This window comes from Pteronotus mesoamericanus, unplaced genomic scaffold, assembly GCF_021234165.1.
Source record: "Pteronotus mesoamericanus isolate MK-2021 breed Mesoamerican mustached bat unplaced genomic scaffold, CSHL_Meso_final contig_116, whole genome shotgun sequence".
NCBI classification, from domain to species: domain Eukaryota; kingdom Metazoa; phylum Chordata; class Mammalia; order Chiroptera; family Mormoopidae; genus Pteronotus; species Pteronotus mesoamericanus.
In genome coordinates this window covers 25,828,001-25,851,846 of record NW_026555027.1, presented here as the reverse complement: position 1 = coordinate 25,851,846, position 23,846 = coordinate 25,828,001, and positions in this window count along the sequence as shown.

Here is a 23,846-nt window from a genome sequence, read left to right as displayed (position 1 = left end):
ATATATGAAGGTCTTTTTAAAAAACCACAGATGGATTAGCAGGGATTTTAAAAAAATTGTTTCATCTAGGGTATAGGAGCAAATGGAGTGGAGAAAAAAAGATGGAAATAAGATTTGTCTTATTATGAATAAGTTAATACTAAGTTAAATAAACCTAACTGTGTATCAAATTAGTAACTTGGGAAATAAAAGATAAATTCAAATAACCTTTGAGCACAGCACTGTAACTACATATTCTTAATGAACAAAAAGAATGGCAAAGAAATTTTGGAGTAGGTTTGTTTATGGTCAGTAGTGGCATTGATAATGTCATTCTGAAACAGTTTTGTGTGTATTATGGGATAGATCAAATTAATGAACATACTAATGTTTTTGTGAGCAAGAGCCTTCATTATGGACAGGGAGGGATACGAATACACACATGGAGTTGGGGAAGGCTAGGGTGAACCCTGCACTGTTGGAACTGAACTGGAGGTATTTGTGTGTGTGTGTGTGTGTGTGTGTGTGTGTGTGTTTGTTTCCTAGTATGTACACTGAAAGCGCTAAGAAACAAGGACTCATACTTATAGAAATCAGCACATCTAGAGCCAAGATCTTGGTTTCTGAATGCCATTCTGCACTAGAAAGAAACAGGGTCCAAAGGTTGAATCCGTGTTAGGGGCAGAGAAAATGCCAGGTAAACCTAGAAAATTCTGTTGTGTTGGAAAGTAAGAAAATGCTCAAAGGGTAATGGGATCATGTTTGTTGCTGCTTATGTGCTGTGGACAAGCCCCTAAACAGATAGATGCATGGACAGGGCCTAAGATGGTCCGTGCAGAGGGGCAGCTGACCCCACTGGGTCTTCTGTGGCATCACGCTGACACATGCTTGAGGCCTCTGGCTCAGTCATTTACCTCCAGTTTTGAAGTCCCCAAACATAGTGGCTTTTGTCCCAACCCCAAATACTGCCAGGGATTATAGAAAATCTCTATGCTCTGAGTCATACAGGTATGCTATGCAAGATGACGAGGAATGGGGATATATTGGCTTAAGGTTCTAGAATATTCATTTTTTGGGTCCTTTCCCCTTCAGCTGTGGGCATGCTGAAAGGTAGGCACAGAGTCAAAAAGGGGTGAGTTGGGGTTCAGCCCCAGGAGGGTGGAATGACTTATTGCCTCAGCTTGCAAAAGGCCGATACTTACATGGATATTAATTGTGAAAAAGCATTGTCTGAAGTCTCTGGAGAGATAAATGTCTAAAAGAATGAACAGATACATTACCTGAGATTGTTCTTAATGGAGCAAGGTATTCGTTTGGTCCAATGAAGTTCTTAAAGTCAAAATGAAATTATGGCCAGACCACATTGATTGGCCTCTTTCCAAATCACACCTCAGGTAAGGATCCTGCTGGTCCGGAAGATGCCAAATTAGCTCAGATCATGTGCTTCAATAGAAAGCAGGAAAAGGATGTGGTAGTGGCACACAAGAACCTCATCTCATGAGGTGCACGTTTAAATCCCTGATAGGAAAAGAAAAATATTTATTGTTCCTGCAGCTGTAACTGATTTTAAAAAGAAATAAATGGAAAGGGAATGGCTTTCTGTTTATAGCTTGTGTAACGGACATCTGTTTTTATTCACCCACTCGGCTCCCGCTCCCCCTTCTGGTAGCATCCCCTTCATTTCCTGTTGGGACACTCATTCCCCATTGAATGCCTCCTCAGAGAGACAGCTGACCAGGGTGCCCTGCTCGCTCAAGCCAAGGGTAGGGGCGAGGGGAAGCGGGTTGGGAAGACTCTCCTTCATCTTTGCTGTAAAAAATACCGCAGGGAAAGGAGTGGAGAGTGCCGGGTTGGAGTATGATTTAAAGTAGGGTGGATAAGAACGGATTTAAGATTTACCTGAGATTTTCTCCCAAAAAACCCTGTTCCATCCACCCACAGTCTTCCCTGTCGCAGGTGATGGCATCTCCAGCCTTTCAGTTGTGTGGGCAAAAAACTCAACCAAACAAAAAGGAACAACAATGAGAAATGATCTCTCTCATTCACTCACTCTGCACATCCAATCAGTCACCATGTCCTGTTTACCTTTGAAATATATGCAGAATCAGACTGTGTATGCACAGCTGCAGACTGACCTGTGCCACCAGCCTCTCTTGCCTGGATGGTTACAGTAACCTCCTAGATGGTCTCCTGTCTCCTATCATTGCTCCCCGTAGTCTATTCTCAGCACCACAGCCAAAGTAACCTCTGCAGACATAAGCCAGTTGATAATACTCCTTACTCAAAACCTTCTAATGGTTGCCCAACTCAGAGAAAAGATGGTCTATACTATGGCCTAGAAACCCTAAATGACTTAATTAGCCACTCACTTCCCTGGGTCCATCTGTGATCATATTACCTTTTACACATTGTGCTCAGCTGCATGGCCTTCTGTTATTCTTTAATGTGTCCGTGCACCCTCATGCCTTGTGCCTTTGCATATGCTGTTCCTAGGTTCTGGGATATTCTTTCTCTAGATATCATATGACTCACCCACTGAATCCTTGAAGTCTTGTGTGTTTTCTCCACACTCATTCAGCTGTGGGGCACAGGCCGAGTAGGCAAAGTTGAGTTGAGATGGAAGTTAACCTGGGCAGAGAGAGAAGCAAGGGGAAGAAGGGGCTGAGGGACAGATAAAAGGTAGTAGGAGAGATGGATAATCAGTCCAGTTGAGGTACTGGTGGAAAGGAGAGGGAAAAATGGCGGTGGGGGGTGGGCAGAGAGTAGATTAGGGAGGGTTTGTGGTTGCTGGTAATGACATGACTGGAATATGACCCTGGATGTCGGTAGCCAAGCAGGTGGAGGGCAGGATCCCTGGACGGGGTGGAAGGAACTGAGTGGCCAGGGCTCTGGGCCGGTCCTGTGAGGGGAGGCTGCAGTCAGCAGTCACCAAGAATTAATGCAGTGGAAGGGTTGGAGCGAGTGACAGCGAGCCAGAAGCCTTCATCTTCAATGTCCCGGAGCTGATAGGTGGTTGCAACAAGGAGAGGTGTGGGTGGTGCCACCTGGTGACCTGAGATTTGAAGGTGCAGAGAGTCAGGAAGGAGAGAGGCAAGAGAAGCCATCCTCCCCAGGTCCAAGGCCATGGGGCCTTGAGGCGGGAGCAGCTGCCACGGGACAGGGCTGTGGGGAACGGTGACCTTCTGGGGAAGAGGCCAGGGATGCAGGGAGTTTTGGCTGATGACTGTGAGTTTCTTGAGGGCCCAGGAAAGGCTTCAGGACTTTGGGAGTGGTGGGTCAGGGCTGTGTGGCTGCGTGAAACTCAGGGTGCGGAAAAGGGAGGTGACCTGGAGTCACGGGTTCTTGTGGGGGGCGCGACATAAACAGGGGTAAAAGGCATAACGATGTGAGTAATGGTGGTAAAACCTAAATTCCTTCCATTAGCTGAAAATTGAGGAAAAGATTTTTTTTAAAATTCTGCAGCTGAAATGACTCAGCAAATCAACTAGTAGCCTGCTGTTAAAACAAATAAAACTTTTTAAAAGTTGGGTTTAAAAAAAAAAAGAGAGAGAGAAGTAATACATGCTCATAGTAAAAAACAATTTTAAAAATTTAGAAGAGCAAAAATAAAAAAGCAAGAATACACCACTCCCTCCAAGCCCTACTCCCTGCAGTAACTGCTATTAACAGTTTCTTGGGCGTTCTTTCAGCTGCTTTCTATTGGTGCACAAGCATATACAGTACATATATATTACAGTTTTAACAAAATTGATGGGAGCATTATTGCTTTATAGCTTGGTTTTATCCCTTAGCAATATATTTGATATCCTTTCTTATATTTACATAAATTACCTCATTCTGCTGCATATTATATTATTATACACAGTCTGCTGAGCTAGCTCTCTATTCTTGGCCACCTAGGGAATTTCCAGGATTTTCTGCCTATAAACATTGCTTCCATGAACATCCCTGAGTGTAAATTGTTTTACTTCCAGTTTTATTTGAAAGTACAGAACAGATATAATATTTAAATATGTGCACACTATTGGGATTAAATACATGTTAACGTTTTACCATAATTGCTTCAAGTTTACTGAGAGCCACCACCTTGCTCTTCAAAGCAGTCGTACTAATTTATACTCCCATCTGCAATTATAAGCATTCCCATTACCGCCGCCTTCCCCACCCCCCAATCTTTGACAACACATGGTATTGTCAGACTTTTGTTTTGCCTGTCTGTTGGTTAGGAAATGGTATTGCATTGCTTTATTTTCATTTTCATGAGTTTTAGAACTTCAGATGTTTCTTGGCCTTTTTGGTTTCTTTCTTTATCAATAAAGAACTTGCTCTTCCAATTTGTTCTGGTTCTTTTTGGCTCTCTTCTCTTCCAAAAGGATGTAGGATTAATTTGCCGAAGTCTGTGAAAAACCTTTGTTGGGCTAGTGAGCCATAGCTTTTTGAATTCTTTTTTTAGTGATTGCTCTAGAAATTATAGGGCTGTCACTTCGCTTAGCCTTTCCCAGATTTTTCCCAAAATGTTTACATTTTGGGGAAAAATTTCCAGAACTTCCCAAAATACATATTGTATCACAATATACAATTCATATTGTATCACTTTGTGTAGAATGTAAAAAATTTGCAATCATAGAGGTTTATTTACTCTCGTGCATGCTTTTGTACTAGTTGATATATGTATATCTACACTTATAAACCCTTATTATTGTAATAAACCTTATAATCTTTGATTGAAGTATTATTGTGTATTTTCTTTTACTATTTTAAATATATTTTATTGATCATGCTATTACAGTTGTCCCATTTTCTTCCCCCCTTTATCTTCCTCTGCCCTGTACCCCTCCTCCAGCACCCCCCCCCCCCCCTTAGTGCATGCCCATGGGTTGTACATACAAGTTCTTTGGCTTCTCCATTTCCTATACTATTCTTAACCTCCCCCTGTCTATTTTGTATCTACAAATGGTGCTCTTTATTCCCTGTACCTTTTCTCCCCATTCTCTCCACCCTCCAACTGATAATTCTCCATGTGATCTCCATTTCTGTGATTCTGTTCTTGTTCTAGTTGTTTGCTTAGTTTGTTTTTGTTTTTTAGGTTCAGTTGTTGATAGTTGTGAGTTTGTTGTCATTTTACTGTTCCTAGTTTTTGATCTTCTTTTTTTTCTTAGATAAGTCCGTTTAACATTTCATAGAATAAGGCCTTGGTGATGATGAACTCCTTAACTTGACCTTATCTGGGAAGCACTTTCTTGCTCTTCCCCTTCTCCTTCTGGCTCTGGGAGGTTCCTCAGCCTCTACTCAATTTTTTGAATTCTTGTTTCTTCATTCTGTTTTGGTTGAATGTTTATTTCTTCCTTCTGTTCCAAATTGTTGATTTGAGTCCTGGTTTCCTTCCCTTCACAGTTGGTTCTCTGTGTATTTTTATTTATTTCACTTTGTATAGTCTTCACTTCTTTTATTTTGTGTTCATACTCAATCATTTCTATGAGCATCCTGATTACCAGTGTTTGAACTCTGCATCTGATAGGTTGTCTATCTCCTCATCATGTAGTTCATTTTCTGGAGTTTTGAGCTGTTCTTTTGTTTGGGCCATATTTCTTTGTCTTCACGTACCTGTTATGTTGTAAGGGGTGGACTCTTAGGTATTTTCCAGGGCAAGGCAACCCACTTCGCTGAGTTGTGGTGCTGTATGTCGGGGAGGGATCAGAGAGGGAACAATGCCCTATGTGTGGCTCTCACCAGCTTTCAGTCATTTCCCTCACATCCTGCAAGCAGACTGTGTCCTTTCAGGTACTGATTCCCGGGTGGGTGGGTTTGTGTATGTTCTAGGACCCTGTGGGCCCCTCTAACAGACTCTCCTGAGAGGCTGGAAGTTTCTCCCACTGCTGCAACCCCCCACAGGTTTTTACAGCCCGAGGTTTTGAGGCTTTCTTTTCCCACACTGGAACCCTGGGTTGCGTGGTCTGTCTTGCTCCCCAGTTGTTCCTCCCAGTTTATCCACACGCAAATGCGGGACCACTTGGTCTACCAGCCTAAGCTCCACCTGCGTGGTCTGTGGCTGCTGCCTTGCCACACATCCTCTCTGCCCTGGCTGCCTGCCTCTGTCCCTACTACCAGTCTGGATGAATTCTTTAACTCTTTGGTTGTCAGACTTCCATACAGTTTGATTTTTTGGAAGTTCTGGTTGTTTTTTGTTTTAAAATTGGTTGTTGCCTTCTTTTGGTTGTGCAAAGAAGCAAAGTGTATCTACTTATGCCTTCATCTTGGCTGGTATTATTGTGTATTTTAAAGGAAGTAAGGAGATAAGAGAAATAATACTTTTATATTTACCCACATATTTACTATTTCCAATGTTCTTTATTTTTTCCTGTAAATCCTAGTTTCCATATAGTACCATTTTTCTTTAGTCCAAAGAAATTTCTTTAGCATTTCTTGGAATGGTATAGCTGGTGACAAATTACCTTTTTTTTTTTATTTTGTTTTAAACGTGAGAGTATATTTTGACTTCATCTTGAAGAGTATTTTCCTTGCATATAGAATTGTAGGTTTTGTGCTGTTCGCTTTTGGTACTCTAATGTTCCACTGCCTCCTGGCCCTCATAATTTATGATCCTGTAGTCTGTGTTGGTCTGAGCTGAAGGCCTGTTGCCTAGGCTACAGATGGAGGACTTTGTTCCTTATTTTGAGGGGTGAGGGGTTGGATGGAGGTGGAAGGGGGTATGGGGGGATAAATGCTGATGGAAAAAATAAAATAAAAATCATTAGAAACTGGAATGATTGTTCTCCTGTAATAAGTTGCTTTTCTTTTGCTTCTTTCATCTTTGATTTCCAACAGCATTGCTATAATGCCTAGGTAGAGTTTCTTTATATTTATCTTGTGTGAGGTTCACTGAAATTATTTAATCTGTTAATTTATGTTTTCAACCAAATTTGAAAAATTTTTATTCATTGTATTTTCAGATATTTTTCTGCCCCATTCTCTCCCGTTTTCCTTGGACTTCTAAGGTATGTTTATTTGACTTTTTAATATTGTTCCACAAGTCCCTATGATTCTGTTAATATTTTATGATCTTTTTCCTGTTCTTCATTTTGGATAATTTCTACTGATTTATATCCAAGTGTCTGATTTTTCATTAATATCATTCTCCTGCTATGAATTCTTAATTTTAATTTAAAATTTTATTTCTGCAAGCCAATTTTTAATATTAGATATTGTTGTTCGGGGTTCTAGATTTTATACTGGTTCTTTTTTAAGTTCTATTGCTCTATTGGGATTTCTTATTTTTCCTCTTATTGGGAACATGCATTCCTTTATTTTGTCGAGCATAACTAATATAGCTGCTTTAAAATTCTTGTCTGCTAGTTAAGCTGTGGATAACACTGGGGTTGGTCTCCATTGATTGTCTTTTCTCTTGACACTGGGTCACATTTTTCTCACTCTTCATATGTCAAGTAATCTTGGTTCATGTCTTGTAGATCGTGATATGTTGTATAGATTCCGAATTTTGTTATATCCTTCCAAGAGTTTGATGTTTCTCTTTTTGGGGGTATTTAACTTGACTGGACTCCAGCTGCAAACTCTGTGTTTTGGTTGGCACCTCAAGTGTCAGTTCAGTTCTCTGCTTTATATGGGTTTTAAGAGCCTGCCGCATGTGTGCAGATAATTGGGTGGAATGCATACTCAGAATTTGGACCCCCCTCAAGATTCCCTCCTTTCTAGATCTCCCACTCATTTTCCAGTGTCTGTAGTTGCTCTGAACTCTGTCCCTTGGTTCATCAACATACAAAGACTGTGTTTTCATTCTACCAAAGTTTTAGGCCCTGTGAAACACTGACATCAGCATGACTTCACACGAAAAGCCTCAAAAACAGAGACTTTTTGTTATTTTCCTCTCCCAAGTTTTAACTTTCCTTCAGAATATATTAGCTTGTGTTCACTGTTTGGTGCCTTTAGATCAGTGTGTGTGTGTGTGTGTGTGTGTGTGTGTGTGTGTGTTATTGTGTTATTTTCTCCCAAGTTTATAATTTTCCAGAAAAAGCTTTGTTGCTTCCTTGGTCATACTGGAAGGGGAAACCCTCATTTTTCTTTAATTTTGCATTTTTAGACTAGAATATGGTAGAACATCTTCTCATTTATTTATATTTGTATAATTTTTTAAATGAACTATCTGTTCATGTCCTTTGGACATTTTCCCATTGTTTCCCTCCCTTTTTTCTCTGATTTGTTAAGAATATTATGCTCTTGTTAAGAATATTACGTCTTTCTGTCATACTTGTCACATATTTTTTCTGGATTATTTTCATTGTTTATTTTTTGAGTTTAAATCTTGTGTGCAGTCAAATTTCTCTGTCTTTCATGGCTTTGGGTTTTGGGGGTCATGCTTAGAAATTTCTTCTCTATCAAAGAAATATGCATATACTAGTATTTTTAAAGCTACAGTTGCATATTTTAACACTCAACTATTTGATATATTTATAATTTATCTTAGTGTAAGAACCTAGGAGGTGAATCAGCTTGTTTCTTCAACTATGTAACTAATGGTACTAATGCGACTTAGATAATTCATTTTTTCTCACTGATTTTGCAATGCTAATTATATCACATCAATTTGTCATTTTTTTGGATCTTTTTATACACTCTGTTCTGTCTATTCCTGGAGTACTATACAAAGTAACTTAGCATTACAATATGTTAACATGCTCTCAATACAACCAGACTCTTTGTAACTTGGCTTATTTATTTCTGAATACTTAACTGAAATCATCCCTTGATTTGCTGGATTTCATCATCAAATAGTTCTTTCTATAAGACCTCATGGGTGAATTTATCTTGGGTTCTTCCATATCTGAGAATCTCTGTTTTTTGCTTCTTCTATATGAATAGCATATGCATTCTGTTTAAAATTCTTAGATCACATTTTCACTCACAATTCTGTGAACATCCTTTCTTGTCTTCTGAGAATGCATATTTCAGGATAGTGTGGAGAAGTCTGAGGCCAGCTTGATTTTTCCTCTTTTTTAGTGACTTAGTTTTTCTGCCTAGGTATCTGTAGAATTCTTATTTTTTAATTCAGATAATTTCTTGGTTATATCTCTATCATCTTCCTTCAAATTATTAATGTTCTCTTTAAATATTTTTCTGTCTGTTTTCAGCAGTGTTTATTTGACTCCTTGTTAGTTTAATATATCTTTCATTTTTGTAATCTTTATATCTTTACTTTTCTGTTCTATTTCTTTGTGCTACCATCCCCCTTTCCAATGAATTTTGTTGTCATATTAGATTTTGAGTTTTGTATTTTCCAGAGTTTTTTAAAAAAGATTTTATTTATTTATTTTTAGAGAGAGGGAAAGAGAGGGAGAGAAACATAGATGTGTGAAAGAAACACTGATTAGATGCCTCTCGCACGGCCCCCAGCCTGAGACTAGGACCATGACCCAGGCAAGTGCCTTGACTGGGAACCGAACTGGCGACCTTTTGGTTTGCGGGACAACCTTCAACCCACTTAGCTACACTGGTCAGAACTATTTCCCAGAGTTTCTATCTTCCCTAATTTATTTAGGAGCATGGGGAAGTATTTGTCTGACATGTTGTTCGTTTGTTTCTAGACTGATTCTTCTCCTGTGAATCCTTATTGTGTGTTTTGTTATTATATTTCTTCCTCCAATGCCCACCAGGCTCAAGTCATATCTGTTTGTCTGACATCAAATCCCAGGTTACACTGAAGCAGGATTTAATAGACTGGGGGAGAGTACAGCCAGGAGCCACATAGACTGGGGTGAAATCCCAACTCTACCACGCATCGGTTCTGTGGCCTTGGACAACTAACCTGGTATATTACCTACTCAGAGGACCATTGTAAGGATTAAAGAGTGTCATACATAGTACTCGATAAATCTTGGAGAACAATAACTGTGGTTATTACTTCAGTATGGGAGTGATAATACTTACCTTGTATCCTTCTGGTGTTAGCTAAGCAATATACAGGCCTAATGACACTGTTGATTTCTCTTTTTGGTTTATCCTAGAAAGTTACAAAATAGGGGGTTTGCGAGAGCTTTTGTTATCTACCAGTAAAGAACTATCCCCACCTGCCGGCCACACTGAGGAATTAAAAATAAAAGGCTGTCCAAATGTGGCTGTTGAAGGAACCCTTCATTTTGTAGCTCCTGTGATTTGTAGCAGTGAGCACCCCACTTTTCTCTCCCTTACACACTCACACACACTCTCAAATAAACTGGCATCTCGTCATTCAGGGCTGGCTCATTGTTCACGCACTTATTTAGGCACACATTTCCTTTCAGTTTGGAATATAGATTTGTCTTTGATGCAGGCTACTCCTGTTTCCCTCTTGCTGGCTTGGTTATTTCATGGGCTTGGCCTTCTGAGTCTTGTATCTTTGTCCCATGAAGGGGGCTGCATCTGTTTTTCTTTTTTCCTTTTTAAGACTTACTGAACTCACCCACGCTGCCAAGGGGCGTGGTATGTAACTGGCCCGTACTGTAGTCCATCAATGTTAAATAGGAAAGGAAGTATCTCTTCATTGGCCATTCTGTTTTTTAATTGGTCGAAGGTGTAAGAGTAGCTGATAAATGAGAGGTTGGGGAGAACTCTAGTGAACGTCTGCCTGGAACTACGACTGAACCCCAAAAGCTAAGTTCGATCTTGGCCTTTGAGTCTTAAACCTTCTGAGATCAGTGTATTTAATCAGAGCTTTCTCTGGGGTTCAGGAAAGCAGCCATGTGGACCCGGCTTCTTGGGGCGCTCCCGGTTGCTTGGGTTGCAGGGCCTGGGTCAGTGCGGGGACTGGGTGGGTGGGGTCAGCACAACAGGAGGAGCAAACAGCAGCACCGGGGGCGATGCTCAGGAAGACCTGCGATCCTGCCTTTGGCACTTCTAGGCAACCCATGTCAGCCTCTCTGCCCACTTTGGCCTTCCTGTTACCAAGTCAACAGTGGACGGATTCCGAGTTGCCTGGGAGGCACTACCCTCCTCTCCCTTCCAAGACAAAGCCGTCCTCCACCCTCAAGTTCCCTGTGGCCTCACTGTGTGCCTGCCTCCTCCCAACGGACTCCTTCCTGAGAAACCCTCTCACATCCTCATTCCGAGGGATAAGCCCTTACTTGCTTACTTTCACTCTCCACCTCTAATCGCAGCCCTCTCACGCTACCCACAAACCCTCTCTCCATCTGCCTCCGCCTCTGCCGTTCCCTTGCCAACCCCCTGCGTTTCCTCCCTCTTCACTCCACCCGCTCTATTCCCCTGATTGTTTTCATATTCACTTACTCTTTCCCCCCAGGCTCTCTCTTTCCCAGGCTTTTGCAATGCCTTTAGGCTGCTCTTTCCCCATTTGACACACCTCTATTTTTTATTTCTGTTTCCTTCTATGTTCCCATTGCATTTCTAACATAGCCGTCATCATGGTTCTAATAGAGCCACCGTCATGTTTCTAATAGAGCCGTTGTCACACATCCTATGGTTTGTGTGCCCGGGTCCTGCCAGCGCAGACCGAGCCTCACCGACAGCGGGGACTGGCCTCCTCTCGGCGGTGCCAGATCCAGGCACAGCCCCTGGCGTAAGGGAGGCGCTCAGGTGGTCGAATGAATGAATGAATTCACAATGAATTTGTGATTTCAAATCTTTGTGGATCAAATTTGCCCTGATGTTTATTTTCCCCTGATTTCATGTGTGTCTAAATTTTTTCTTTAACTTTTCATTGGGAAGTACTTTCAGACTTACAAAAAAAATTGTAAAAATAGTACCCAAAATTTTCATACACCCTTCAGAGCCTCCAAATGTGAACATCTTACATAACCACAATATAATGATCAAAACCAGGAAATGAACACTGATGTAATTCATGTACAGACCTCATTCAGGTTTTGCCAATTGTCTCATTAATGTCCCTTTTCTGAATCAGGATCCAAATCCAGGATTGTACATGATACTATGTTGTCATATCTCTATACTCTGGGACAGCTTCTCAATCTTTTTTTTGTTTTGTTTTGTTTTTGTTTTCATGGCCTTAACGTTTTAGAAGGGCACAGACCAGCTATTTTATAGAATGTTCTCCCAATTAGGGTTGTATAACATTTCCTCATGCTTTTATGTTCAGGCTTTACTTTTTTTTTGTGCCAAGAATGCCCTTCTCAGTGCCTCCTGTCAGAGGGCACGTGGTGTCTACATGTGCCGTTACTGATGGTGTTAATGCTGATCACTAGGCTAAGGTAGTTCTGGCAGGTTTCTCCACCCTAAGGTTGTTGTTTTTCCTTTGTAATTAATAAGTATCTTGTATATGTAAATATGTTGGTTCTTATCATACTTCTGTCCACTGATTTCAGTATCTTTTGATGATTCTGGACTGCTATGGTTATTATTGTAGTGTTTTCCAAATGGCGGTTTTCCTATTTCCAAGGGTTTAAATGGGGCTGGGGAAATGGTTTTCCCATGGTGAATCACTTAGGGCCCAAACCCAGGAACGACCCCAGTGCGTTCTCACCGAGGCCTGAGCATCTCATGCAGCACTCTGGGCCTCAGCTTTCTCAGCACTATTTCAGTCTACGGACAGTTCTGTTCCTTTTTCTCCCTCTGCCCCCCAAATCTCCTATTTCTGGATACAAATAGGCTCTCCTGATGGGTGGTGGTGTTCCTGATGAGACACCAAGAAGGGCTATCACAAGTAAATTGATCACAACTTAATTATTAATTCATGCCTCTAAAGTACATACTGTGGAGATGAATGCCCCAAGGCGAAAGGTCCTTGGCGCACATTTTTAGAGCTCCTGTCTTAAGACCAAGGCAGCATATAGTACACCAAGACCTACTCTCTTTGGAGGAAACACTTTCTAACCCATCCTGAGCTGTGTCATGAAATCAATGACCTTGTGCATCTTTTCTAAAGCATTCAGGGAGAGTTACTGCGTTTGGGGGAGGCGTTGGAGGTTGAATGAGATTAAGAAATGCTAAAACTGTGCATCCTTCACAGAATGCTCATTAGGTTCCACTAGTCCACTAGTCCATGAAATAGCGAGTGTTTATGAATTAGGGAATCTTCCAATCTATAGACAGTGTGTCTGAGAGAAGAAACTCTTTTTTTTTTTTTTTTTTTGCCACATTTGCTGCAATTAGTTTTCAGTGTGATTTCAATTAATTATCCTAGGGTAGTACAAATTTGCATGCTTTGGGGGGGGACTGCAAAGCAGGCCACCGGGATTCTTAGCCACCTGAGGATTTCTTTAAATAAACAGGTAAATGGGCTTTGGGATTTACAGTCAGGATTGAAATGAAGGAAAGGAATAATGGCTTCCTCTCACTTTCTCTCCTCCTTCCTCTCTCTTTCTCTAAAATCAATCAATAAAAAAATTTTGCAATGATGGTTGCCTTGGGCCCTGGGTCATTAGGCTAAGGAAAGTGAGAACCCTAGTGAAACAAGGGACAATCAAAACCTATGGCTGTTGCTAAACTTTGTTTCAGTTTTAGAGAAGCAGTCTGCCAACTAAACACTGTCCTGTCCCCCGAAATTGGGGTGTTACAAAGGAGAATAAATGAAACATACTGAAAGACATGTGACACTTGGGGGACCAGTCATTCCGCTGGCTTTCTCCTGTTTAGAGGTGCTGCTGGAAGCTGCTGCTGATGGTCTGTGTCACCCGGAACCCCTGTGCAATGGGGCAGGGGCTTGAGGCCGCCCTTGGGTGTCAGTTCCAGAATCAGGAAGAGTTAGAGTTCCAGAAACAGATGGGTCAGCGACTGGAAATCAGTCTCTTCCGGGATTATTATTTTCCTTCTTTTAAATATATTTTATGGATTATGCCATTGCAATTGTCCCAGTTTTTTCCGCTTTGCCACCCTCCCCCGGTACCCCCACGCCCTCCAGCCATCCATCCACTTAGTCATGTCCGTGGGTTTTGCATATGAGTTCTTTGGCTACTCCATTTCTTATACTGTTCTTAACACCCCCCTGTCTATTTTGTACCTACCAATTTGTGCTTCTTAATCCCTGTACCTTTCCCCCCCATTTTCCCCCTCCCCCCTCCCTACTCATAACTCTCTAAATGATCTCTATATCTAGGATTCTGTTCTTGTTCTACTTGTTTGCTTGGTTTGTTCAATAATTTAGGTTCAGTTATTGATAGTTGTGAATTTATTGCCATTTTAATGTTCATCATTTTTATCTTCTTTTTCTTATATAATTCCCTTTAGCATTTCATGTGATAATGTCTACATGATGATGAACTCCTTTAGTTTTACCTTGTCTGGGAAGCACTTTATTTGCCCTTCAATTCTAAATGAAAGCTTTGCTGGATAGAGTACTCAAGGTTGTAGGTCCTTCCTTTTCAATGCTTTGAATACTTCTTACCAGTCCCTTCTAGCCTGCAAAGTTTCTTTTGAGAAATCAGCTGAAAATTGTATGGGAACTCCTTTTTAGGTAACTATCTGCTTTTCTCTTGTTGCTTTTAAGATATTCTCTTTATCTTTAAACCTTTAATATTTTAATTATAATGTGTGTTGGTATGTTCCTCTTCGGGTCCATGTTGTTTGAGACTATGTGCTTCCTGAATTTGTGTGTCTATTTCCTTCACCAAATTAGGGAAGTTTTCTTTCATTATTTTTTCAGATAAAGTTTCAATTTCTTGTTCTTCCTCTTCTTCTTCTGGTACCTGTATGATTTGGATGTTGGTACGTTTAAAGATGTCCCTGAGGTTTCTAACCCTATCCTCATTTTTTTTTTAAATTCTTTTTTTCTTCCTGCTGTTCTGGTTTAATGCTTTTTCCTTCCTTGTGTTCCAAATAGTTGGTTTGATTCTTGGCTTCATCCCCTCAACCATTGCTTTCTTGTATATATATATATTTTTTTTTTTAATTTCACTTAATGCAGCTTTCATTCCTGCCTGGGTGTTTTTTATGCCATTGAAGTACCCAATGAATTCCTGGAGAATCCTGATAACCAGTATTTTGAACTGTGCATCTGATAGGTTGCTTATCTCTATTTCATTTAGCTTTTTTTCTGGAGTTTTTTTGTTCTTTCATTTGGGCCATATTTCTTTGTCTCCTCATTTTGGCAGCCGCCCTGTGTTGGTAGAGCTGCTTTGACTCCCTGTCTTCATAATGTGGCGTATTGTAGAAAAGTGCACCTGTTAAGTTGTATGAGGCAGAGACTTAGGTCATCACCAGGTGGGGCAACCCATGCCATGGCTCTGTTGCTCTGTGTCGGGGAGGGCTCACCAAGGGGACAGAGCTGCTGCCTGGGCTCTGGAGATCACACAGGAGGAAGCTGCCTCCTGCCACTTATACTTTACTTTCTCCCTTTAGGCCACAGGTGTCCTTCCAGCTGTTGCCCTGGTGCTGAATTCCAGAGGGGGTGGGTCGGCATGAGTCCTAAGTCCATTGCAGGCCCTTTAATAGGTGTCTCTTGAGAATCCCACAGTTTCTTCTGCTGCTCCAACCCCAACTTGTTTTCATAGCCAGAAGTTATGGGGACTTTTCCTGGTGCTGGAACCCTGGGCTGGGTGGCCTGGCCTGGGGCTGGGATCCTTTGCTCCTGAGGTATCCCTCCTGTTTTTTATCTACCACATGTGGATGTGGGACTAGCCATTCCCCTTTCTGCCCCTCTCCACATCTCCACACCTCCTGGCCATCTGGATGAATGTGGCTTCTTTAAATCTTTGGTTGTTGGACTTCCTCACAGCTCAATTTTCTGACAATTCTGGGTAATATTTGTCTGGTTGTATTTTTTGCTATAGATATGTATGGAAGCTAGGCATGTTTACCTACATTTTCATCTTGACCAGAATTCCATAATTTATATTTTTGTATAAATTGGACCAGTGCAACGTTGTCATTACCTGGGCAAAGCAGGTGTTCCCAGTGGTGGCCTGCCAGGCAAAATATCCACTCTGCTGGGATTAGAACCCAGTCTGTGATTTTTTCCCCCCACAGCTGGTGTAGCCCAGGGAAACAAAGGTTAATCATGAATAAATTAAAAACAAGAGCTATTTTTTCTGTTTTGAGGAAATCTTTCTGTTACAGTGGCAGTCCAAAGAGAATTTTTCAGAACCCTTGAAGAATGAACCGGCTGAATGCTCTTTGCACAAAAGCTGTTCTGTCCTGAGAAGCACATTCTAAACAAAGGCCAACTTCAGAGCCGTAGGACTTGGGTCACTCATACATTCTTCTGGCCAGCGGTTGAAGATGCTCTTTCTCGGGGTAGACCTTTCCACAAAGATGGCACTGTCTAGGAATGAAAGCTTTCTTTTTCCCCCTCGTAAGGTCCCTGGGGCAAAGGTCTCATTTCACAACTCTGAGCTTCAAGTTTACAGGGTCCCTTGAAGGCTTGACTTCACCCAGCTGGGTTCTCTAAAAGAGTGACAACAAGGGACAGTTGAACATAACATATCACCACCGGGCACAGTGAACTTGAAATAACCAGGGCACAGATGGGATACTTGACTGGACACATGTCAGAGTGGAAAAGGACAAAGAAAGTGCTGTTCTTGTCCATCACTGAGCACTGTAGACGCAGGGGCATAGTGCCACACGAAGGCCGTGTTCTGGAACATTTGTTGGTGGGGATTCTTACAGTGCTGCAGGGAAATGTTTTCCTTAGGACTCATGTGAACTCTATCAGTCGATCTGTCCACAGACCTGGCCTCATGTTGGGACTGCTTGATTTGGAAAAGCACTTGCAGAGGCCTGAGAGACCTGGGCTGGAGGGAGGGGTAGTGGCTGAGCCCTGGTCAAGGCTGCCTTCATTGGTCACATTAGTATGGTCATTTCTTGTGTAGGAACCATTAGTTACAATCCCAAAAGATCCACCCTCTTCTGGGATGTCCTGGGAACATAATCAAGAAGAGAAAATAAGGCAAAATGCCTTTCATCGATTCTTATTCATTTCTACTTTCAATTAATCACACTGTTGTTTAATGAATATTTATCAAATACCTATATGTGGCAGACACTGGGTGCCAGGGAAGATAGCAGTGAATAAGACAGATGAGGTCCCTGCCCTTGGGGAACCTTGTAATAAGGTACCTTCCAGATATTAATTTACAAGGGAAATAAGACAGGTTATTGCAATAGAAAGCGCTTGGGGTTTGGGGAGGGCTGCCTTAGCAAGGGAAGGTCTCCTTGATCAAAAAGATGAGATGAGCCCATCATGTGAAGACCTGTGGGAAGAGAATTCTAGGCAATGGGACCATCTCACGCAAAGCCCCGGTGGTAGAATTGTGTTTGAAGAACGGAGAGAAGGCCGGTAGGGCAGAGCTCAGAGAGCAGGCGTGGGTGGTCTGGGACAATGAATCGAGATGAGATGAGAGAGGTAGACAGAAGCTGGATCTTGGAGGGCCTCGCAGGCCATGGCAAGGGGTTTGAGTTTATTCCTCTGATGTCATCTGACCAGTCTTTAAAAATTGTCTTCCTTAGAGGCCTCAGTTTCGTGCAAAGTCCAAGAGAGCAGCAGTGTGAGCAAGGCTCTGCACCCTCAACCCACATCCTCACTTCAAACCAATATATAGCTCCCTCTCTTTATCAGTTTTGCACATTCACATTCTGTGTAAGATTTAGCCTCTCAGAGGCTTCAAACTTGTGACAGATGAAGGAGGGCCAGACATTTTTTCACTTCCCCATCAAGAAGAGGAGTAATTGGTTTACCTTGTCCTTGCATCTGGGCTGGTTCTGTGACTGCTTTGACCAAAGAATCAAGAGAAGTTATACTCTGCCAGCCTTTAAGCAGCAGACTGGCAGCTTCCACTTCCCCCTTGACAACAGGACTCTTGGAGCCTCAGCTGCCATCTAAAAAGTCTTCCTACTCTACTGAAGAGATCCTTTGTAGAGAGCCAAGAAACCAGGACCAAGGAGACCTGAGGCACAAGCAGATGCCCCGAGCTGGGCCATTCCAGCCAGCCCGCAGCCCTCGGAGCCATCCTAGTGGGCCTGAAAACACTGTCTTGGGGGAAGAAGGGAAGGGCCAAGTCAAGGAACATGTATGAAGGACTCACAGATGAAGACAACATGGGGGAGGATTGCGTGTGGGAGGTGGAGGCGGGTAGGGCAGGGGAGAGTAATGGGGGAAAAATGGGGACAACTTTAATTGAACAACAATAAATTTTTTTTTAAAGAATAAAAATAATTGAATCTTTTTAAAAAAAGAAAAGAAAATGCTGTTTTGGACATTCTGTCTCCAGCAGACACCATGTGGAGCAAAGACAAACCCGATCCTGCTTGCCTTGTCATGAACCTCAGAATTGTGTTCAAAATAAAATGTTTTATTCCACTACGTTTTCTAGAAGTTTGATGCACAGCAATAGAAAGCTGCAGCAAATGCTTGAACAAAGAGTTGAAAACCACTCCTGTGAGCAAAATCAGTGGTTCTACAAAGAACTCGGAGAACTTACATCTGACAAAGAGGGAGGCAGTAGAACGCAGTGGACAGGACAGGGGCTTCGGAGTCAGACAGTCCTGGGGTTGAATCACAACATAGCTTTGATTCTTAGCCTCTTCATTTCTAAAATATGTGCCTTAGAGGGTTAATGTGAGACATAAAATCAGACACTCTATGTTAATACCTTGGCACATGATAAGGGCTCAATACATTCTAAGTATTGTGTCAGGGCCCTTGTGAGGGCGGGCTCACCGCAGGCTGCCTGGGTTGGGAAGCCCACCAAGTGGGGCCAGCGCCCTGTCACTGCCAGAGCCTATGTGAAATCACAGAGCAGGTGGCAGTGGAGCAGGACAGGTGCCCACCATACTGTCAGTGTTCCTTACACACTAATTTATGTGAACATAGTATTTCCTAACACTCAATTAATATTGAGGACATTTCCCCCTTTTCAGTTGTCTTTTATCCCTGCTGATAAAATTGAAGCCTATGTACTACTATAGTTTTAACACCTCATAACACCTAATACTTATTAATATACTCACCCCACCCCTTTTTTATTTATTTCGGCAGAGGGAGTTTAATGAAACACATAGCCTTAGGTGTAGAGTATTTGGCAGGCAACAATACCTAGCCTGCCATTTCTTGATATCATTGTTTAGTTTTCACTGTCTGTTTTTTTCTTGCCTGTTACTGGTTTCCTATGTTTGAATTTGACTTTGTACTGGTGTAAGATGCAGCAAAGACTGCAGTGAAGGTATGCAGACAACGGATGCAAATGCTGCTTCATTGAATGTCCCCCACAACTTTGTGGGCTGTTCTGTGAATTGTCCAGAAAAGCTGATAAAGCCACTGAGTGGTACTCTTCCCCTACCATCGCTGAGGTCCACGCATACCACAGGGCCAGCCCGGGACGGCCAGAGAAGACAACAGCTTCATGCTTAATACTCTAACTCAGCTCTTGGAATTTGGGGGATGACTCGCGGTCTCTGAGACTTTTTCAGAGCCACGCTGGCCCATGAGCCACTGCAGCTGCATCGGGACTCCTGCCCGGGCGGCGGTGTTGGCTCAGCTCTCTCTGACCTTCCCCCGTCTGCAGCGCTTGCCTCCCCAATGCGCTCAGCACTTTCTGCTGTTCTGTGATAGTCTCAAAGGGCATGGAGATGAGAGCTTTGCTGAAAATGTGCATGTTCTGCAGAAAAGGGCCACAGAACACTTACGGAGGAAAAGGACAAAAAGATCAAAGTGGTTTTGGAACAGAAGAGAGAAGGAGGGACTATAAAATTTGAATGAAGTGCCTGGAGAAAAGAGCCAGGAGAAGGGAGAAGGGCTTTACTCAGTAGTTAGATCTAAGAGGGCAAAAATGACAGGAAGGGGACAGGTGCCCTTGAAAGTAAGGGCTGCTAAAAACTAAAAATATTAGTGCTGTTCGGATCAAAGCATCAAAACTTACTACAGTGTTGATCTCAAGCGGCCGGTGTGACTGTAGCAGTTTTGTCAGCGACACAGTGTCTCGATGGCTGCTTTGTCCCCGCAGGCTTCTGCTCTGTGTCACCTCCTTAGCGAGGCCTTCCAGGGTCACACCGTCTAAAAGAGTCCTCTTCCTTCTCTCTGGCTCCGATCTGCATTTTCCCTCGGCACACTTACCGCTACAGGCCACTTTATTGGGTCATTTATTTACTGCCATTCTCTCCCCATTCGAGAGTAACTCCGTAAGTGAGGGGCTTTGCCTCTCACTTTGCATCCCCAGCTCCCTGGGCACAGAGGAGACACCCAGCATATAACTGCTGGCAGACTGAATTCAACCAATGAAGGTCTACAAAGTTCATAATATGTGTAAGATAATGCTGGGAACAAAAGAGGAGTCAGGTATGAATTTTGCCCTTGAGAAACTGTCTAATAACAATCACTACCAGTTTTAGAGGCCTTACTGCGTGCTGAGCACCTTATGCATGTGTTATTTCATCTTTGACAGCGCGGGGTGATGTTAATGTAGACATTTTTCGCAGCAGGTATTGTATACACTGACCTGGCACTCTGGACTGGCACTCGGAGATCTTAAACAACGTTGCCAAGGTCTGAGAACCAGAAAACTGGCAGAGGCAAAATTGGAACGAAAGTGTGGCTAACTCTGCACGTTCTTCTAATCCCCCTATAGGAGTACCTATTGCCTTACTCGTAAATATGTATTGAGCACCTCTTCTTTGTACAGAAATAAAATGATCTCCACTGTCAGAGAGCTGTAAATCTCACCGCAGAAGCTGAGGACTTGGGGTCCAGAATGTCCCTGGTATAGCCAGCCAGCCTGCTCATCTCTCTCCACTGTTTTCTCTCCGACAGGTGGTTAGGTCCAAAGTCCCTACAAAGAGAAACAAGGGAGAAGGGGTGGAACAGGGAGGGCAGGGGGGAGCTGGGCAAACAGGCAGCTCTGAGGACATTTATAGAAGCTGAGGGAACATGCAGAGAGCAAGCCTGGGTCCTTGGACGAATTGTTGCTCTCCATAGGACCATCTCCCTTGTCACTCCCTCTAAGTGACTTCCATCCTGAGAAAGTCTGGCCCTTGGGGTGGCAGCAGGCGGGGTCCTCTAGCAGAGGATTTCACGGGCCCAGCAGCACAATTTGAATGTTCATTTCAGGTGATGGCTGATGGAAACAATATCACCACAGTCAAAGGAAAATTGGGAGCTGAACTCCACACTGCCTGCCGTGCTGGGCCCTGGAGAGCGGCAGCTAGTTCACCCCAAATGTGCTCGGGCCTGTTTCCCAGCCTTCCGTGCAGCTCACAGCAGAAGAGATGTGCCACTTCTTGTCTTAATTCTGCTCGTGGTTTCAGCGTCACGTTTCCCAAACTCATAGTTACAACGTCTCCCTAATGCGCTCCGCACTTCTTGCTGACTCTGTACTAGTTGCTGCTGATAATAATGTCTGTCACACCTTTTGAGCATGAAAGGTGTTTGACTTAAACTTACATGGGCTTGGCTGTGGCACAATTTTATTGTGAAATTGCTCTGGAGAAAGTAATGGTGATAATTAAGTCTGTGCTTCTGTCCCCTCAGTGATGTGACTCAAAAGTATTCACTAGCTTCCTAACACATAATCTATAGATTCTAAGTACCATCTGGGTAAGGAGACATTTTTGTATTTACTGTGCTAGGTAGATAATTTTTCCCCATGTTACAAGAGGAGAATGAGACTCAAGAAGGCCAATTATCTGGCCTCATGGTTACTGAGCAGTGGAGCTGAGATTCTAACCCAGGGAACTCTGATTCCAAAGCTCATGCCAACATGTCTTGAGCTTTGAATGACAAGCTGCCCCTATTTCATTCACTGTGAGTGAGACTCCACAAAATGAGCATGCTCGGTTATTAACCTCAAGGAGAACAAGGGCCAGAGGAGAGCACTAGGCAAAGCAAGGTAAAATAGTTAAAAAAGACAGTTTCACAAAGCACCAGTATGTTTTTAATGCAACAGATTTAAAATACAGTAGACACCCAGCCAGAGGGATACAGAGAGGCAGAGGAGCGGGGAGCACAAGGCTTCCCAAAGCTGAGAGTTGAGGGAGGCCAAGAAAAACGGATAAGGTACGGGCAAGAGGAGGAAAGAAGGTGTTCAACGCAAGGGAGAGGTCCTTGCAGGGCCTGGTGGGGATCCTGCCTGGGGTACTCGGGGGGCGGAAGCGGTGTGGAGGTGAGTGGGGTGGGGCCGTGGGAGGCCTGCCTGAGGAGCCTGGGCCTGACACTGGGGCGGGGCAGAGCTGTGGGGACAGAGGAAGGAATTGGTTGCTTGAGGAAGGTATTGGACACATGGAGTTTTCTTTCAAAATGGAACTGAATTGCAGGCAGTTCCAGGGACAGCAATTTGACTCAGGACAATGAAGATCTAAAAGGCCGATTCAGAAGACCTCGCGTGGCTGCATGTAGTTCTGCCTCCTGACTAGCAGGCCACCCCTTCAATAACTTTTCCTCTCCTAACTTTGAATGAGAAATGTGTTTATGCACAGTTTAGGCTCTGCGGACAGCTGTTCTCTGGCGCTTTCTCCCAAGTCACTTCATCTTTCTGGCCTCATTTACTTTATCTGCAAAATAACAGTGTTGGACCAGGCAGTCTGGTAGCTAGCCATGGCGACCATGAGCTCTTAATTTATGCTTATCCTGTCCTACTTCTCATGAAGTCGTTCTTTTCCTTTTGTTCTTGTAGGATGTCTTGGGACATGTGATCAGGTTTCCTTTTTGGGGTCTATGGTTAGGAGGGAACATAAGTCTTCTGACCTACTTTTTATGGTGCCTGACCGCCTGTTTTTGTATTTTGGCCGCAGCCTCAAATCTCAGGAAATGCAGTTCTCTTCATACACATTCAAAAATCACCTCTTTGAATACACACTGAAATCATTTATGGATGAAATGATAGAATATCTGGGAAGTGGGTAAGATATAGAGGAAACCAGATTGGCTACAACCTGATTATTGTTGAAGCTGTATGTGGATTTCATTAAACTATCTGACAACTTTTATATATATTTAAAATTTTTCCATCATAAAAAGTTAAAAAGAAATTCACACAGTTCTTGTTTTATGCTGTAGCATCCAGAAAGCCACACTGTTGATACCAGCAAACCCATTGCCCAAAGGAAACTTGAGACGTGGGAAAACAGTAACATTGATACAATAAAATAGTTGACCATGCGTGGTAGAGTCTCTGAGGACACTGGCCTTGGATGACTTGTTGACAAGAGCATCTCCCTTTATTGTGAGCTGTTATTTTCCTGCTGGCTTGAAAACTCTGCCTTCCACTTTTCCTTTCCCTTCCATTTGTTTGTAATTTTCTCCCGTGGGCCGAGAGAACCGCTCTTTCAAGGACCATAAAGGAAGGATGACGGAGCCCTCCAAAGCAGTGGCTTTCTTTTCTTTTTTTAACCCACAACTTAGGGTAAGAAATGTACTTTTTATCACCGCATGTAAACACAACTGTTATGTAAGTTTCATAAAATAACATCCTTTCCTCAGTAGGATACATTCTAATATTTTCTGTTCCGTTCCATTCTAGACTATTCTATTCCAATATTTTAAAAGGTTGTTGTGACCCACTCAAATGATTTCAGGACCACTCCTGGGTTGCAGCTTGCAGTTGAAAAAACGGTTAATGAAAAGACACACTGGGCAGGAAACTTAACATTGAAAACATCTGGCATAGGATTGAAGTCACAGGCAGCTGGATCTCATTTGTATCTGAGTGAAAAAGGCCTCCACACTTTAAGTGGGTGGAAAGTCAGGTCTACAATGCTAGCCAAGGATTGACTAAGGTGTTAAATTTCAGCAGACGTGTTAATCCTATCAACAGGGAGTAATTACAACTTTTAGGTTTAAGATGGGATTTTGGTTGAACCGGGCCCAGCCACATGCCATCTTGTAGTTTTAAGATGGTGAAAAAGGGAGTGGCCCCTCTGTCCACACCACACTGTGGCTGCTGCTCAGCCGAGGCACCAGACAATGGCATAAGGCTGTT